The 18,851-nt window shown below is 33.5% G+C and overlaps 1 protein-coding gene across 1 annotated transcript in view; it reads right to left on the reverse strand.

Moving 5' to 3' along the window:
- The window catches only part of CNBD1 (cyclic nucleotide binding domain containing 1), a 519,466-nt gene that overhangs the window by 151,162 nt on the left and 349,453 nt on the right, over positions 1-18,851 (reverse strand). The gene's annotated exons all lie outside the window — the stretch shown is intronic.

Consider the following 18,851-nt stretch of genomic DNA (forward strand, 5'->3'; position numbering starts at 1 on the left):
AATGCCTTTCTGCCTCACCCGGGATAAAATCTAAGGTCCTTACCATGGTTTAATGGTCCCGCATATACTTTTCTTTGGCTGCTACTCCGATTTCATCTTACAATTTCCCCCCTTAGTCACTCATTTCATCTATACTGAATTTATCATTAATCACGCCACACACAATCCACTTCAGATTCTTTAAACTCCCTATTCATTCTGCCTATATCCCTCCTCCTCTGGACATCCTTCACTTCTTTCAGGTCTCAGGTGTAATATTATTAGACGGTCCTACTTGAAGATCCTCTTATCTAAAATAGCACTTTCTCCATCTGTCTCTATCTTCTGATCTGCTTTGTTTTTCTTCAGAGCACTTACCACTGCCTGGAATTTAATATATACCATACATATATTTTTTTCATATTTATCCCCCCAATATAATGTAAATTTCATGAAAACAAAGATTTTGTTTTGTTCACTATTTTATCCTCAGTGCATGGCAGGCACTCAGGAAATATTTGTAGAAAAATGAACAATATATTTTAGAAGTATCTAATGGCTACAGATGAAATAGCCAAAGTTAGCAGGATTCTGTTAGACGATGTTATACACAGATAATACACAATTAAAATTTCTCCTTCCTCTTACATTCAATATTATTGTATTAGTGTGTCCACTTTAAAGCACATGTCAAATGATTTTGATGACCAACATAGTCTTAAATGAATAAGTCTTCTTTGAATTTTATTTTTAGCAAGTCAAAAATACTAAGGACTTACAATCATTACCAGTCCTGACAAGCAATAAAATTTATATTGTCATGTTCTAAAAAGAATCACTGGCATCTCATAAATAGTATTCTAGACCAGGAAGCCAAGAGCATTTAACTTCTTCACAATGCTATTTTTAACTCTGCATGATTTGGAATGTTCTGCTGGACAAGTCATTTATCTTTTCTAACATTAGGTTGTGTTTTTTTAAAACAAAGTTAATACAACTTCCTGCTATTTATATTTTGTCATGCATATGGCAACGTTGATAAAGGTGACATAATTCTAACCACAGGTTAATTTTGCACTTGGGAATTGCCATTCAAACAGAAAGAATTCCTGAGGCATAAAACTTTCAGTGTGAATAAAGAAGGATATATTAATATCATAGCATGAGAAATAAAAGAACTATAAATGCATGGGAAGCTGTATGGTAAAGAAAAGTGTCAGGAGTCAGGGGGACTTTAATTTAAATGCTGACTCTATACTTCCTAAGTGTAGTAGTAACAAAAAAATTTAACTTTATGGAACCTTAGTTCTTTTTCTCTAAAAGGAGAGTAGCAAACAATTTTATAGCACCTAACATGGTGTGAGGTGTAATGGTAAATGCTAAATAAATGTGCAGTTCAATCCCCTTGATAAGGACTATTAAATGGCCATGGCACCAAGTATAAGATCACAAGTCTAGTAAAAAGATAAGCTGAAGCAACTATCTCTGCATGAGGCATGTGAGATACCTTCTGAAATGAATTAAAATTTCCATTATTATTTTTTAAATTAGCTGATATCTCCATAATAAAATCACATCAAAAAATGAATATTTTTGGGGCACTTGGCTGGCTGAGTTGGTAGAGCATGTGACACTTGCTTAGGGTTGTGAGTTTAAGCCCCACATTGGACCTAGAGCTTACTTTAAAAAAATGAATACTTTTTACAAAACTGAATATTAAAATAAAATGAAAAAATTATGAAGGTCTCATAAAAATTTGGGACCAAGTCAGCTATTCAATATTTATCTTTTTGCCTTTTAAATATTCTTTATAGTTTTTTTTTTAATTCCAAAAGTCAAATAAATATCCTCCTCAATCCAAACACTGTCAACAAAAGTTGACAGCCTGGTGAGTATATACCATTTTTTTGTGTGCACTCATATAAATAGTTACTATGATTTTTATTTTTTTGTTTCCATCTGCTTTATTTATATCCTGAAATATATTTTGGAAATTCCTTAATATCAACTGATAGAAATCTAACTAGAAAGACTAATTCATCATCCAAAACAAGAAAGACTATGCTATTAAAATTCAGTTTGGACACCAGTGCTAAATTGAGACTGCCCTGGGAGAAACAGGATGCATGGTCACATCAGATTGAAATCAGTTGGTAGTATCAAAATGCTTTATAACACAGTAATTCTACAATTTAGTAACTACCTTATTAACTAATGTTCATTGAGGCTGCTTCTAGTTTTAGGCCACTCCAAAAAACAAACAAAAAGATGTGATGTAATAAATATTCATTTTCTGGTAGTTTTTTTTTTTTCTCCTATAAGAGTGAATCCTAAAATTGCTGAGTCAGGAGGTTTCTACTTTAAAAGATACACATGAACAATGTCAGATCACATTCTAAAGAGCATTTCACACTCCCTGGAATGATTTCTCTACAAGGAAAGCACTCATTTCTCTACAAGGAAAATCCATAGTTACATGGATTGATTTCTCAAACACTTCTGAATCTGATTAATTTATATTTTCTCATGGTAACCTCACATTCTGTTGCTTATAATATATGTAAAAATTGTTAACTATTTTTCTAAATTTGGGATATTCATTGTTTCATAAGAATGTAAATCATTTTATCTCATTTACTAGCTACCTGTGTAGTTAGATATTCTCATGAAAATGTTGAAATGCTGAACAAATTGTAGTTAAATTACATGTACATTGTGGAAAAGATGATATTTTGTGAATTTAAATTTTGTCATCAAATCACAAATGATATTTCTTTATTTGCTTTGTATTCTTTAATATTTTTATGAATTACATCACATACACCCCAAGTTTCTGTTATTGAATTACTAATTTTATTTTATACTTTTTCTTGCCATTTCTAGTTCTAATTAGATATATTTGACTAGAAAAAGTAATTAAATTTTGAGTTTATACTCGATATTTGACATCTTAATATTAAAATATTAGCTTTAATTAAATTATATAGACTTTTTAGCTAGTAATTAAATGAACACTCTTGTTTATGTAAGTAATCATAATAAAAAAGAAAATTTGGTTCCTTTTCTGTATTTATTCCTAATATTTCATGTTACTGTCTAATTGTATTATCTAAAATTTACCAAACTGTCCTAGTTGGTGATATTTGTGTCCTGATCTGGGTTTTATCTGCAATAGCTTCAGCATCCCACCCCCTAAGAAACATTTCCATTGGTTTCTGGTAAATTATCTTTGTTACACTTAAGTCTTTTTCCTGTATTTTCATTTTACTTGGAATTTTTCTTAGGCATTGCTACCAAATTCTGGAAAATGTCTGTCTTCATTTCCATAAAATTTTGTATTTTAGATATACTTCCTTTTCAAAGATAATTTTCATTTTTTAAAAAAGATTTTATTTATTTATTTGAGAGAGAGAGAGCATGAGCAGGGAGGGGTAGAGGAAGAGGAAGAGGGACAAGCAGATTCCCCGCTAAGCAGGGAGCCTGACGCGGGACTCTATCCCAGGAACCCAAGATCATGACCTGAGCCCAAGTCAGACACTTAACCAACTGAGCCATCCAGGTGGCCTGATAATTTTCATTGTTTGTACACAAGCAGATTCATGCATTAACAAATCTACAATAATAAATTTGCTCTTTAAAAATGCTTGTCTTCTTTTTTTTTTAAATGTATTTATTTGACAGAGAGAGAGGGCCCAAGCAGGGGGAGCAGCAGAAGGAGAGGGAGAAGCAGGCTCCCTGTCGAGCAGGGAGCCCGACATGGGGCTTGATCCCAAGACCCTGGGATCATGACCTGAGCCAAAGGCAGATGCTTAACCGACTGAGCCACCCAGGCACCCCTCCAAAATGCTTGTCTTCTGAGAGTAAAATTATTGTGTTTCTGAATTAATTTAATTTTCAGTGTTATGGTTATTATATTATTTAGTGATTCTCTTCCCATTTTTTTCTTATCAAGTTTTGCACAGTCTGGAAAGCTAATGGTTAACAAGATTGCTTCTTAACCTCAAATTCTTATCCTCACAGGTTCGTTTAAGTTTTACCCCTAGACTCAGGCTGGTGGAGTAGCCATTATCTGGGATATTTAAGATTTCATTGCAGAAGGAAAAATTAACATATTGGAGCATACTATGATGCTTGTAATTTCTGCTAACACAAGACATATATCCTTGCATTTGCATTTCACTGGCTAAAGTAATTCACATGGTCATGCTTGAGTTTACCAGAGGAGGGCTATAAGCACAAATACAGGTGACAGAAATAATATCTATTGATTGTATAAACTCATTTGAATATAGACATTAAATATATGTGTAGGTATATATTTTACCTTTATTGTATGGTATCTATGGTAGGCAGAATAACACTCTGCTTCAAAGATGCCTACTTCCTACACCCTGGGACCAGTGAATATATTATGTTACATAGCAAGGGGGCAAGAGAGAATTAAGGTAGCAAATGAAATTAAGGTTATTTTCCAACTGACCTCAAAATAGGGAGATTATCCTGGGCTAACCAGGTGTGCTTATTATAATCACAAGAGTCCTTCAAGTATGGAAGAAGGGAGAGTATCAGAGTCAGAGAATGATCTGAAGATATGACACTGCTGGATTTAAAGATAGAGGAAGAGTTTACAAGCCAAGAAATGCAAGAGGTCTCTATTCTGGAAAAGGCAAGAAAACAGATTTTCTCCTGGAGCATCCAGAAGGCGTGCAGTCCTGCTGACACCTTGATTTTAGCCTAGTGATACCCATTTCAGAATTCTGACATTCAGAACGGTAAGATAATAAATTTCTCTTGTGAAGCTACTAAATTTGTGGTGATTTGTTCTAGAAGCAATAGGATTTTGGTACTTGGAAATGGGGTGTTGCTACATCAAACACCTAAGAAATGAAAAGAGAGAAGAGGAAGTAGTAAAGAAGATTTTTAAAGAAAGACTTTTTTACAACTAACTTCATATCATCTAGAATTTACTTCTGTATTTGCAAAAAGATAGTGATAGTGTTTATTTTCTTCTATATTAAGTCAGCTATTCTAGCAACTTCAAGTTTCTTTCTTTCTCTACTCTATCTTCAACTTCTTATATTTTGTTTAACTCTTTTTTTTCTCCTTTCCCCTGAGCTAACCAAAGAATCTGATTTGTCAGATTGGACATACATATTTATTTACTAAGAATTCAAGGATACAAGCTAGTAGCAAGTACAAATAGAGTAGCGAGAGATCTGGGATATTAATGATGTCTTCCCAGGTCATTACATCATTTATTAGACATGCACTTTCTAGCTGGGAATATCAGGTCTCCATAGAAGACACATCAGTTACCCCACACAGTAGGAAACATCAGGTTATGAAGCATTTCTAGTTTATACCCAGATAGGTGATCTTACTTGATACTTCCCATGAAATTACACATCACATATCCTAGGTTTGTTTACCATAAGCAATCCTAGTCAAGGGCATTCTTCTGATAAGGACTCTTTTCCTACCACATAGAAATAGTTTACTTCTTAAGACATCCAAGGAGATTAGACTGGGTCACCTGCCTTCTGTCTTTCCCTGAAATCATCTCCCCAATAAAGAAAAATAGATTACAGGGCAGCTGTTTTAACTCCTTCCTTCTCATATCCCTAGGAAACTCCTAGGTCTCTTTAGTTTTTCCAGAAATGTCACTCTCTTGGTACAATATAGTCATAGCTAGATAAACATAATAGCATTTTGTGTAGAAAAATAGAAATTCCCACTCAAATTAGCTTGTTATGGAATTTGGTTGTAATTATCTCTACCATGAAAAAAGTATGTCCTCACAATCCTACTTCAGAATTTAAGAATGGCATTTTTACACACTGTTATAATCTCTAAGGCTGACATCATCCTTGTATCATAGTGCTACCATTTCCCTGTACTTATGTAAACCCATTCAAGAAATATGTATAAGTTCTCAGCTGTTCAAGGCACATAAATTAAATAAATAAATACCAATGCTTAGGATTATGTAACCGAGCCAAGAGAGTTTGTTTATAAGATGTGCTATCACGCATATTAGACATATGTCCTCAAGTTAAATTTTTTAGTCTTTCTAAGGTTACAATTTCTTCTCTATAAAATGAGAAGCCTAGGTAAAAGTATGGGCTTTGGACAGAATGGCTCTGAATTCTGGGTCCACCACTTACAAACTCCCATGGAATTGTGCAAGTGACTTAAGCTCTATAAGCCTTAGTTTCCTCTTCTGTAAAATGAGTTTAATAAACTTAATTTAAAGGATTTTCATTAGGATTAAATGAAACAATGCAAATAAAACAATTTACTAAATAATCACTAAATGTTAGCTATTATAATTACGAACATGCAGATTTCTATTAAATTAAATTCTAAAATCCTATGACTATACATGTCTAAATGTGTGCCAGACACTTTTTTAAGTTCTTTGACCTATGTCAGGATATTTGTTTTGTTTTGTTTAAGATTTTATTTATTTATTTGACAGACAGAGAGAGAGAGAGCACAAGCAAGGGGAAGAGCAGGCAGAGGGAGAAGCAGGCTCCCTGTGGAGCAGGGAGCCCGATGAGGGGCTCGATCCCAGGACCCTGGAATTATGACCTGAGCCAAAGGCAGACGCTTAACAAACTGAGCCACCCAGGTGCCTGTCAGGATATTTCTGGAAAGTAATTATTTTTATATCAAGTTTTACTGTTAAAATGTTAGGATCTAAGAGTTAGAGGAACTTCTTGCAGTCACAATTCACAGTGATTGATAGAACATGAATTAGAGTGCTGAATTTTTTTAAGTGAAACACTCAATCTTCTTACCATATCATACTGTCTTCATCAAAGGAGAAAATTAATAAGCTTCACAGAAAAGGAGATTTTAATATAGGTCATAGAGAGTAGATATGTTTTTGATAGGAAGTTAGGACATAAAAAGGCCTGGGGCTCCTGGGTGGTGCAGTCGGTTAAGTGTTGGACTCTCGGTTTCAGCTCAGGTCGTGATCTGAGGGTCCTGGGATTGAGCCCCATGACGAACTCTGCCTAGGACTTTCTCTCCATCTTCCTCCGCCCCTCCCTCCATGCACTCATGCTCTGTCTCTCTCTCTCTCAAATAAATAATAAAAATAAATAAATCTTTTTTTAAAAGGACATGAAAAAGGCCTTTTAGCATTGGCAAAGGTTTATAGTGATGAATGAGAATGTCTCCAGGCCTTAAGGGCTTAATCTGGTTGGATCAAATGATACCCATTGAGATGGAGGGAATACATAATGTGGATCAAATGAGATAATAACAAATTGTACCATTCTCAACTGGAAAGTCTAGACTACTAGAAACAAAGGGGTTCTAAATTTGAAAGCTCCTAGATTAAAAAGTTAAGTACTTTCTTAACTGCAATTCTTAGAGTTTGTAATATACTAATTTGAAATATAGCTCTACAGCATACAAAGTTTCCCAGGCTTGTTGATCACAGTTCCTGTAGAAATCCTTCTTAAATGCTTTACAGTCTTTTTCTTACAACTAGAATATAATCTTACAACTAGAATATTATCATGGCCTGGTGAATTCAACATCTTCTACCTCTGTCTACTGCTCCAGACATCTCTCTTTACTCCCCTGCTCAGGACTGCTTCAGTCTCCTTTTTGATATTTATTGCACAATCATTCCCTTCTAAGAATTTTTGTGCCTGCTCCTTCTTCAGCTTAGAATGCTCATCTCCAGATCTTCACCTTAATTGGCTCCTTTCCAACATACAAGTCTCATCTCAAATGTTACCTTCTCAGAGAAGAAGAGAACCTCACAATTAAAGAAGCATTCTCTGATCTGTCACCTGTTGTTATTATCTTTTTCTCACTCATCTGAAATAATAATTGGGTTTCCCATTTTTGTATTTAATTGTGTATTGTCTCTCTCTTCTCTCATCAGAATATGAACCAATGGGATTAGGGTTCTTTTTGGATGTCATTCCCCTAGCACCTGGAAAAGTACTTGGATAATGTAAAGTGCTCAAAATTATTTGTTAACTGACTGAATGATGGATGCATGGATGGGTGAATTTGGACCTCCTTTACTCAACCCTCATTTGCAAATATGGAAGTTGGCAAAAAGAAAAACAATGCCTTCTTCATTTTCCCTTGAATTACCCATCCTGACCAGGTGACAAGAACTTCCTTGGCCTGCAAAGTGACATGCACTCACCTTTTGAGTTGGATGCTGATTATACTCTGTAAAAGTATATAGGCAGCATCTCAGTCACCAAAGACTTTGGCAAACAACCAAATTCTATTTTATTGATCTTGTTCTGTTTTGATTTTCCAAGCATCTTGGCAAGATCAATACCCATTTTTCCACATAAATTTTAATCCCATTTCTTGATACTGTGTTGCCCAGATAATCTTCTCAGGAGTCCTAACTCCTATTCTCCAGTTACACATTCTTGATTCTGATGTATAACTGCTCTAATTCACCAACTGAGTACATGCTTCACCCCATTCACTTTCTGACCGCATCTGCATCTGCGTTCAAGTCCCAGGTAAAAGTCCCCATTCCCAGAGTACCTTAGTTCTAATCCTTATAAAGGTCATTTGTATGAATATTTGTTAATTTATCTTTAGACATTCTGTTATTTTTTAGTATCTTTCTCATTTTCCTACCTCCAATAAAATACCAGCACCAGTCTTTTAAAGACTGAATCAGCCTATTGGAAAGATCTAGCACAATACTGTAGCACAACACACAACATAGAAAACTCTCAGCAGCCAATAAATATAATTAAATAGTGAACTATTAAATATTTACACAGAAAGTGGAATTCCTCCTCCAAAAGATCTATGTATCTCTTACCAATAGAGATCCAAGTAGATCCAAGGCCTGAAAATAGACATAGGATCGTGAATGCATTTCCTACAAGCAGATCAGAAAGTATTAAGGAAGAAATCCAGTATTGCTGTAGAATAGACCTTGAAAATTTTAAATGAGATTTAACTTCTAATAAATGGTAACTATAAGCAATTTTGTGGGATTTTATATGAGAAAAGGCATTTAAAAATAAAGGATAAAAATTTTGTCTTGCATGATATAATGCATTTTGTTGTTATTTTTTTTGTTTTTTTTTTCTTTTTTTGAGACTTTGGAATAGTTTCTAAGCCAAGATTTCAATCTAATAGCCTTAATTCAGTTCCTATCATATAATATCCCAGGGGAAAAAATCTGTATAATACTTACACTGAATATAGAGACTTACTTATAATGAATTCTATGCCTTTGGAAAAGATAGCCATTGTAAACTCCCTCAGTAGATTTACTGATAACCTTGTCTGCAAATATTTCTGGGTAATTTTCTATTAAATTTTGGTGGATGTTTATCTGACATAGTCTATTGAGGCTAATTTTGATTAACAATTAACAATTTGTCTAACTTTTTGCTTTCTCTTCAAAATGTACTAAATTCTACTTACTTCTCTCTTTGTTAACTGGCACCACACAGTATACTCTATAGCTTTGGTTATATTCTGGAAATATATAACTATACTACAAGATATTTTTTTAAAATATTTTATTTATTTATTTGAGAGAGAGAAAAAAATGAGAGGTGGGGAGGGGCAGAGTGAGAGAGAGAGAGAGAGAGAAGCAGACTCCTCACTGAGCAGGAAGCCCAATGTGGGGCTCAATCCCAGGACCCAGAGATCATGACCCAAGCTGAAGGCATACCCTTAACCAACTGAGCCACCCAGGTGTCCCATAAGATATTTTTAAAAAGATTTTATCAGTGGATTTTTGAAGTACATTAATTTTTTAGAAGAGCTGAATTTATGTTTTTGCCATCTCTTGTCTATATGATATTATGTACTATCCAAAAGTAATTTTAAAACTTTTTCTAAAAATTAGCATATACCTTCTTTATGCACATTTATGTTCTTATTCCTAAATGTGTCTTGAAACTCTTTTTGAGCAGAAGATTTCTAAATGTTAAGAATAAAAGAATAATCATGAAAAGCATATTCATTTAATGTCCTAACTTGGAAATTTTTACTTTTCTAAGAACTCCTCTGAAAATTTTGCATTTTTGCCAGTTGTATGACTCAAGGTAGCACTTGCTAGTTACTATAACAAACAAACCAAAATCGTGATTGCTTAATTCAACAAATGTTTACTTGACACTTGTACAAAGTATAATACAGATGTTCCTGGCTGAGCTATTCTTCTGGGAAGTTCCATCCAAGAAAAGGATCCCAGGGTCTACATTCCCACCATGATGTGATTCTGCTATCTTAGAGCACTTCACTTCCAGACAGTGAGTGAGATCATGGAAGATCATATCTTTCATGGCCAGGCTATAATAATTTCCTTTTATTCTATTAACCAGAGCCAGTTGCATGGCTCCAACCTCACTGCAAGAGAGGCTGGGGAACTTAACCTTCCTTTGTGCTCAGGAAGAGAAAAGGGGGATTGCTGAACCTCTAGTCAATATCTGCAATAAAGGTATGCCAGTCAGAGAACATGGTAGAAGAAGTAAATATCAGCAATGGGGACAAATTTCCTCAATGATAATTTCTTTTACTAAAATTATCCTTACTAAAGTCTTGGTTCTAAAAAAAATTCTTGGTTCAAGGAATCAAAATTTAAAATGTAGTATTTTTATTATTGTATAACTCTGTAAATAGAAATGATTTTACTGAGTTACTTATGTGACACATTTTATTCAATTGTGTTTTCCTAGAAAATTGAGTATTAGTCAATATTTAGCCTTCAGCCAAGATGCATTATCAGAAATACTTTAGAAAAACATTGGCACAATACAAATAGATGAAGTACAGAGTAAATATTCACTTTAATTATTATATTTCAGTGGGTATATTACATATTAGATATAACTTCCATGTACATATTGATGGGATACAGTATTTCCTACAGTCTGATTTTCTTTTTCATGAATTATTTTATAAAGGAACAGTGTGTTTTAGGTGATTAGTTTAGCCAAATAATATAAATAATCAAAAGATAAAAAATACTATACTATGAAAGTGTGGTTGGAAGTGGCAGAAGCTGTAACATTGAATTAATCAGATGTGAACTATTGTAGATTCTAACAATTAAGCAAGCTTTTGCAATATAAATATTAAAACTTATCAAGAAATACAATGTAAGTTTGTACAATTACATAGGTGTATACATAGATTTGGAGTCTCTAAATATATTGAGGCATAGGGTTTACAGAGAAACTTGACCTGAAGTTTTATGTGAAATAACTCTAAAAATAAGTTTAAGAAATACTGTTTTTTCCGGGCACCTGAGAGGCCCATTTGGTTAAGTGTCTTCGTTTGGCTCAGGTCATGATCCCAGGGTCCTGGGATGGAGCTCCACATCAGGCTCCCTTGCTCAGTGGGGAGCCTGCTTTTCCCTCTCCCTCTGCTGCTCCCCACACTGGTGCTTGCTCTCTCTCTCCCACGCAGGCACGCTGCCTCTCCCTCTCTCTCAAATAAATAAAATCTTAAAAAAAAATAAATACTGGGTTTTCATCAATCTTTGGGTTGAACTTCATATCTGATTAATATTGTATTGTCTGCTAAACCAGCAAGGCATTCTGCATGGCTTGGTAATTTCCTGTTAGCCAAAAATTTATAATAATTTTCTTTTATTTACAAGCAATTACAAATTTGAAGTATACAAAACATTTTCTAAGTAAATATAATACATTAACAATAATTTTACATGATTTGTCATTCAGAGTCCTTGCTGAAAATAAATTCATGATTAAGGTTTCATATACTTACAAAATTGAAGAATCAAAACCTATGAAGGTTAAGGACTAAAATTGAACTAATTATTGTTATCAAAATGCTTCATGTCCAGGAAAGCAAGAGATGCATCATTAACTCTGCTTGTGATGATTCCTTAAAACCAAAATTCTACCTGACTGCATTTCAAATTTTGTTATATGTAGTTAGGGTCAACTATCTATTTCAGTATTACTTATGTGGCTGGTGGCTTCACCTAAATCTACTGAGCTGATAACTTCCATAATTCTGGGTCAGTAGAATCATCATCTTTAGAAAAGTCTAATTTCCAATAACACTTGCTTTTTTCTTGAGAAAAAAAATACTGGCCAATATTTAAACCCATTAATTAAAAGAATAAGTAAACTCTGCTTTTCTTTATTATTAAAAGATTAAATCCATCTACTTCTATATCACATACCTTAATAGTTAGATATTTTTAAAATTTATAACATATCTACTAAAAAAGAATCTGACATAAGGTAAATATATAATCATAACTAAAAAATGATTAAAGTAGCAGAAATGGAAAATATGGAGAGAAAGGAAGAAATACTAATGTGAGTTTGTCTAGATAAGGGAAGTTACCACAATTAAAGGCAAAGCTGACATTGTTCTTTCTGGGAATCTAAGAAAAATATCATAGATTACACTGCTTATAAAAAGGAAGCATACCATCTCACTCACAAAGAAAACTTGCCCTGGAAATCTAAAAAAAGTACCATATGTGAATTGATTGAACTTAAATCATTAAGAATTTTGCTGTATATTCACTCATATGTGGAATTTAAGAAACAAAACAAACAAGCAAAGGGAAAAAAGAGAGAGAGACAAACCAAAAAATAGACTCTTAACTATAGAGAACAAACTGATGGGTTACTAGAATGGAGGTGAGGGGAGATAGGTGAAATAAATGATGGAGATTAAAGAGTACACTGGCTATAGTAAACAGCAGGTGTTGTGTGGAAGTGTTGAATCACTATATTGTACACCTGAAACCAATATTACACTGTATGTTAACTAACTGGAATTAAAATAAAAACTTCGGGGCACCTGGGTGGCTCAGTCAGTTAAGCATCTGCCTTCAGCTCAGGTCATGATCCCAGGGTCCTGGGATCGAGCCCCGCATTGGGCTCCCTGCTCAGTGGGAAGCCTGATTCTTCCTCTCCCACACCCCCTGTTTGTGTTCCCTCTCTCGCTGTGTCTCTCTCTGTCAAGTAAATAAATAAAATCTTTAAAAAAAAAAATAATAAAAATAAATAAAATAAAAACTTTAAAAAAAGTTTGCTCAATAAAAGTTTGGGAATTTTAATAATGGGATAGATTATCGATATATAAGAGTATTGAGAAGGAAGTATACCATTTATTGGTGGACAAAAAAAGTATCATGCAACAAAGAACTGTTGTTCTTTGATTTTCAGTGTCATCAATGTTTATTAAATTATAGGTTCTTTTCTCCATAACATGATCTTCCAAAAAATCCATCTTGAGGACACTGTCAATAGTAACCCTTAACCAGAAAGCTAAACCAGATTTTTTGAAGGTATTTGGAAATTAATGGGTTTGTGAAAAAAATATTAAAATGTATTGACTATTCAGAAAGAATGTAGGTGCTATGGGATATAAAACTTAACAATGGCATATTTCTTTACCTAAAGAAATTTATAATCCAATTAGCAGGATAAGAAATAAACAGTGATTGAACTGGAAATTGTGTAATTCCAGTTCTAAAAAGGAATATGTAAAAACAATGAAAGAATGATATTCAGTAAAGCATTCATTATGTATTTTAAATGACTGCCAATGTGTCAAAGGATCAACATGATCTAAAGTCATCAGTACAACTTTACAAAGGAGGACTCTGTAATGTCCTGTCACTTACTGAGCATTTATTGTGAAGGTTGTCTTTGAGTTCAAAGTTTATTAAGAAAAGATGTGTAGACATAAAATAAAATACTGTAGTATGTGTAGCAAGAGGAATGTTTATAAGGAAAATTTTCCTGGGAACAGGTAAATTCTAATATTTGGCATTTAGAAGTATAAATAATGGTTTTCCAGGTGAAAAAAATAATGGTTTTCCAACTGGTTAAGGAGAGAAAACCCATTTCAGAGAAATGCAATAGAATAGACAAAGGGCTTAGAAGCATAAAACAATATTTTTGGAAATTTTACTTAGTTTGATATTGCTGGGCAGTTAAGAAATGAGAATGAAGAGATAAGTAGTTTGGCAGATCCCAAATTGCAATGGATCTTAAGCCCTCTTAAGAAATTTCAACTTTTCTATAGAACTCAGAGCTTTTCAATCAGTGTGTAACAAAAGGGTTAAGGTGTACAGAGATACTGATCTCCTCAGTCCTGGTGCAGCTAAAAGGGATTGAGATGCAGAGAGTCTGATAGATCATAACTTAGATTGAAAGGAAAGTATCTTACTCTATTTACCCTGAATTTCTTTAAAATATTACAATTTTTATGTGTTCCATGATGAAGACAGTAAGAAGCCCTGCTATAGATAAGGGGAGTCAATAAAAGGCTTGAAGTAGGGGGGAAACTAACAGATTTGCACTGTAGTAAGTTTAATTAGGGACTGTATGAATAATGGATTAGAAGTGATAAAGCCAGAGACAGAGAGACTAATTAAGTGGCTCCTGGAAATCTAAGTAAAAGATGATTAAATTATGAACTAAGATATGGCTTTGGATATAAAGATGAAGAAAGAAATTCAAGGGGTATTTAGGAGGGAGACTTGATAGGATTTGGTAGTACTACGACTTTGCTAAACTCCAGGAGTGTACATGTCTACAGTAGAATGCAATGAAATGGTGGGTTCTAGTGGCCAACACAATGACCCAGTGGATGTGGGGATTCCTACAGAGTATTAGAGAAAATACATTATTGCTGATTTCTTCAGGAAGCAGGAGAGTGAAAAATTTAACATTCACAGCCTCTTTCTGCCATGTCAATCATTCCTAGCCTGGAACAAAGATTGAGATACTGAGTTCTAACATTTCCTTTCCACCTCCCCTTGAGATCCAGCTTGTCTACCAAGAAGGATGTTTCTTCCCGCTTCTCCGTAATTTTTACTGGGAAGCCCAACCCTATCTCCTGTGTGAAGAGATACTTGGTAGTCTAGCACTGCCAATGACTCTGTAGGTAATCCAGGTGAATTTTGGGATTCAGGATTAGGACTCTAGTCTGCAGATATAAACCACATTCTCCAGTTTCTATCAACAATAAAGGTGCTATTTTGATCTCCCTTCTACTCTATTCTTTTGTCCTGTTCTCATTTGCTTTAGAATTCAGGCAAGTAAAAGGAATGCTACCTATTAGACTCCTCTAAATTCCAATAGATGGCTTTGAGGACTGAGGAAATTGGAACTACATCAATCAAAATAAGATACATTATTGTTTCATGAACTTTTGTGATATTTCATAAGATAATTTCCTCAAGTAAGAACTACTTTTATTTTATTTTATTTTGTAAAATATTTTATTTATTTATTTGTTAGAGAAAGAGAGAGAGAACAAGCAAGGGGAGTGGCAGGCAGAGAGAGAAGCAGGTTCCCTGCTGAGCAAGGAGCCCAATGAGGGACTTGATCCCAGGACCCTGGGAACATGATCTGAGCCGAAGGCAGATGCTTAATGGACTGAGCCACCCAGGCTTCCCTAAGAACTACTTTTAAATGTCTACAAGATGTTCAAAATATTTGGCTGGTTTTATCATTAACAAAACAGTTCTTCAATATATTTATAAAATACTTAATGGAATAAAATAATATACTGAGAAACAGTTATATGAAATATAATTTTTTCACTCAAAACTATGTTCATAAAAACCCAAATTAAAAGAAAAATTTTACTCAAATTAATTAGCATTTTTTCTTTTAACATTATTAGTAAGGAGCAAAAAAAGATTCATAAGAGAAAAAATACTTTTAAGTGTCATACCTTATTTTTTACTTGGAAATGTATTTTTATAACAAAATTTTATCATAAAGCAAAACCAAAAAACAAAGGAAAGGGAAGCATATTTACTCTGACAAATTGTTCAAAAGTTTAGGCTCTTCTAATTAACACTGTTACCAAGGAGACACCTGGTTATAACCTGTCTCAGCAAAAGGAGAAATACTGATGTACTGGGAAGTAGATCTTCTGGATAAGAATGTATTCATTGCTTCTAAAATGTCTAAAAGACCTATCTATAGTAAAAAATCTAGTTTCCTAGGCTTTTGATTAAGAGAATCATTATCAGAGATAAAAGCCTTTGGATATTCTTTCTGTTTAAATACAAACTTTCAGATAGTTTGTAGCAATGTCACCTTGGAATTGAAATTTTCCTTTTGAAAAGACAGACAATTTAAATCAATAGCTATCCCTTATTTTTTCAATCATGGATGGTTGAATTGAGATATAATTAAAAACAGTGGTAATTCATTTTTTAATATGAAAAGCAATTCTTTATCATTACAAAAGTAGTACACTTGTTTTAATGGTAGGATGAGAATTTCTGATACCAATAAAATTAAAATAGTTGGTATTCATAATTTTAATCTAAATGACTTGAGGTATAAGTTCTGAATCTGGACAAAAATACATTACCTTCATAAAAATAATAATCTGATAAACTATATTCCCAATGGCATTATATAAAATACTCTGGTTTCTCTTCAGATCGCATAAATCTTTCGCCTTTTACCAATGGCATTATATAAAAAAGAATATATTTATATTTGCTTAAATTTCATAATAATTCTACTACTCTCATTTTTATTTAGATGTTCAAGTTAATGTCTGAAAAGCGTGTATATAGATTGCAAAAGTTATTTGCAACTTTCCAAAAGTCAACAACCTAAATGAACAAAGAAATCACTCTTCAAGTATTTTTAAATACTTCAAAACTAATTATTGCACAGCTTCCTTTATGATTGTATATAGACAGTTGTATATATAATTCTCCAGATAAAGTATTTAACATTTATGCAATCTGTTATGTTTCCTAATTCTGTTCTACCTATCCCAAGGTATAGATAGGTATAGTGAATTCATTGTTCCCTTTATGTATTTACTAAATATTGTTGATAAACCGGATTGTTTAAGTAATACTGGCCTTTTAACATGATTTATATGGGAACAAATAGAGTGTGACTTGTATACTTAAGAAAAGACATGACCTTTAATTTAGTTCTCCAGTAATACATTTTACAATTCTAAAAAGAAATAGTATTTTTAACAATTTTTGATAAGTTAGAAAGTGTAGGCAATGTAATCCACATATGGCTAAGAATTCTGTTGAAGCACATTGGTTTTATTAGTTTTTGTTATTTTTTAATGGACCACCTCACATATAAACAATTATTCCTAACACCAATTTAATATACCAGCTAATAACAATATTATCCTGATTGCAAGATGACACATCCTGGGTTTTGCTCATGTTAATTATTCTACTTTAATGCTTCCAATTTGTCACCAACTTGATATTTTTTAAGGCACATTTTACTTTCTCTTAAGTCCTTCCCTATGCCATTTTATAGAGATGGATTCATATTTCAGATAATAAAGAGTGGAATAGATGGAAACAAAATGAAGTAATATGAAAATGCAAAAATAAAGAACATTGTTCATGTGTGAAGATGATTCTTTCAGCAAAATTAACCATTACATTTCTCATTAAAATCATTTAGCTTTCAATATATATATATTTACTTTTTTGGAATAAAATATAAAATAATTAGAATGTAGAAATAAAAAAGACTCTGGAATTAGGAGCACCTGGGTGGCTCATACGGTTGAGTGATGGACTCTTGAATTCGGCTCAGGTCACTATCTCAGGGTCCTGAGATTGAGCCCTGTGTTGGGCTCCGCACTCAGCAGGGAGTCTGATTCTCTCTCTCTCTCCCTCTGCCCCTCCCCCCCACTTGAGCGCACTCATTCTCTCTCTCCCTCAAATAAATAAATATAAAGTCTTAAAAAAAAAAAAAAAGACTCTGAAATTAAATACAGTTGACCCTTGTACAGCAGGGGGCAGGGGTGCCAATCCCTAAGCAGTCAAAAATCCATGTATAACTTCTGACTTCCCAAAACTAAACTACTAAGAGCCAGCAGTCGATTAACATATATTTTGTATGTTATATATATTATATACTGTATTCTTACAATAAAGTAAGCTACAGGAAAGAAAATGTTATTAAGAAAATCATAAGGAAGAGAAAACACATTTTCAGTACTGTAATGTATTTATTGAAAAAATCCTGTATAAGTGGACCCACACAGTTAAAACCCATGTTTTTCAAGGGTCAACTGTAAAATATTTTATTTTCTTAAAAGTTGTGGCAAAACAAGCAAAATAAAATCCTTGAGAACATTTCTGTTTAGGAAATGTTTAATTAGGCACACAATGTGTCAGTAGCTTTAAAACAGTCTCAAATGAGCAAAACATAGAAAGAAATTTTAAGTATGGATAGCACACATATAAAACACAATTAAATCTTACACTAAGCCATCTATTTTAATTTTAGGTTGCCAGACAGCAAAGAAGATTCTAATACATGCTTGAAAGAAGTACTTTCATGTGTGAAATGTTGATTTACATAAAAGAGTCCACAGTTATTTGCCTTGCACCAGTTAACGTAATTAGTACAGGAAAAGAAAAACCTAGCCTATATCAAGTGAGAATATTGTAATTTTAATTGGTAGTTGGTATTTATTTTTAAGTGATATTTACCTTTAGGGGGGGTTGTATTTGAATGTCACAGAAACAAAGAAAATTAATCAATGCTATTTCAAATTTATAACTTTTAAAAAATGGATGTATGAGCTTGAAGTTAAGCAAAATCACAGTTAAGCAGGTAGAGTACATATTCTTTAAAAAACATTAAAAAAAACCCCGTGCAATTCAGGATAAGGGGATTCAGTCAATCATATATGCATAATCATGGGAATGCTTCTTTTTTTTAAGATTTTGTTTATTTGTGAGTGAGAGAGAGAGAGAGAGCACACAAGCAGGGGCAGAGGGAGAGGGAGAGGGATAAGCAGACTTCCCTGCTGAGCAGGGAGCCTGACACGGGGCTCAATCCCAGGACCCTGGGATCATGACCTGAGCCAATGGCAGACGCTTTACC

The sequence above is a fragment of the Halichoerus grypus genome, chromosome 5, assembly GCF_964656455.1.
Source record: "Halichoerus grypus chromosome 5, mHalGry1.hap1.1, whole genome shotgun sequence".
NCBI lineage: Eukaryota > Metazoa > Chordata > Mammalia > Carnivora > Phocidae > Halichoerus > Halichoerus grypus.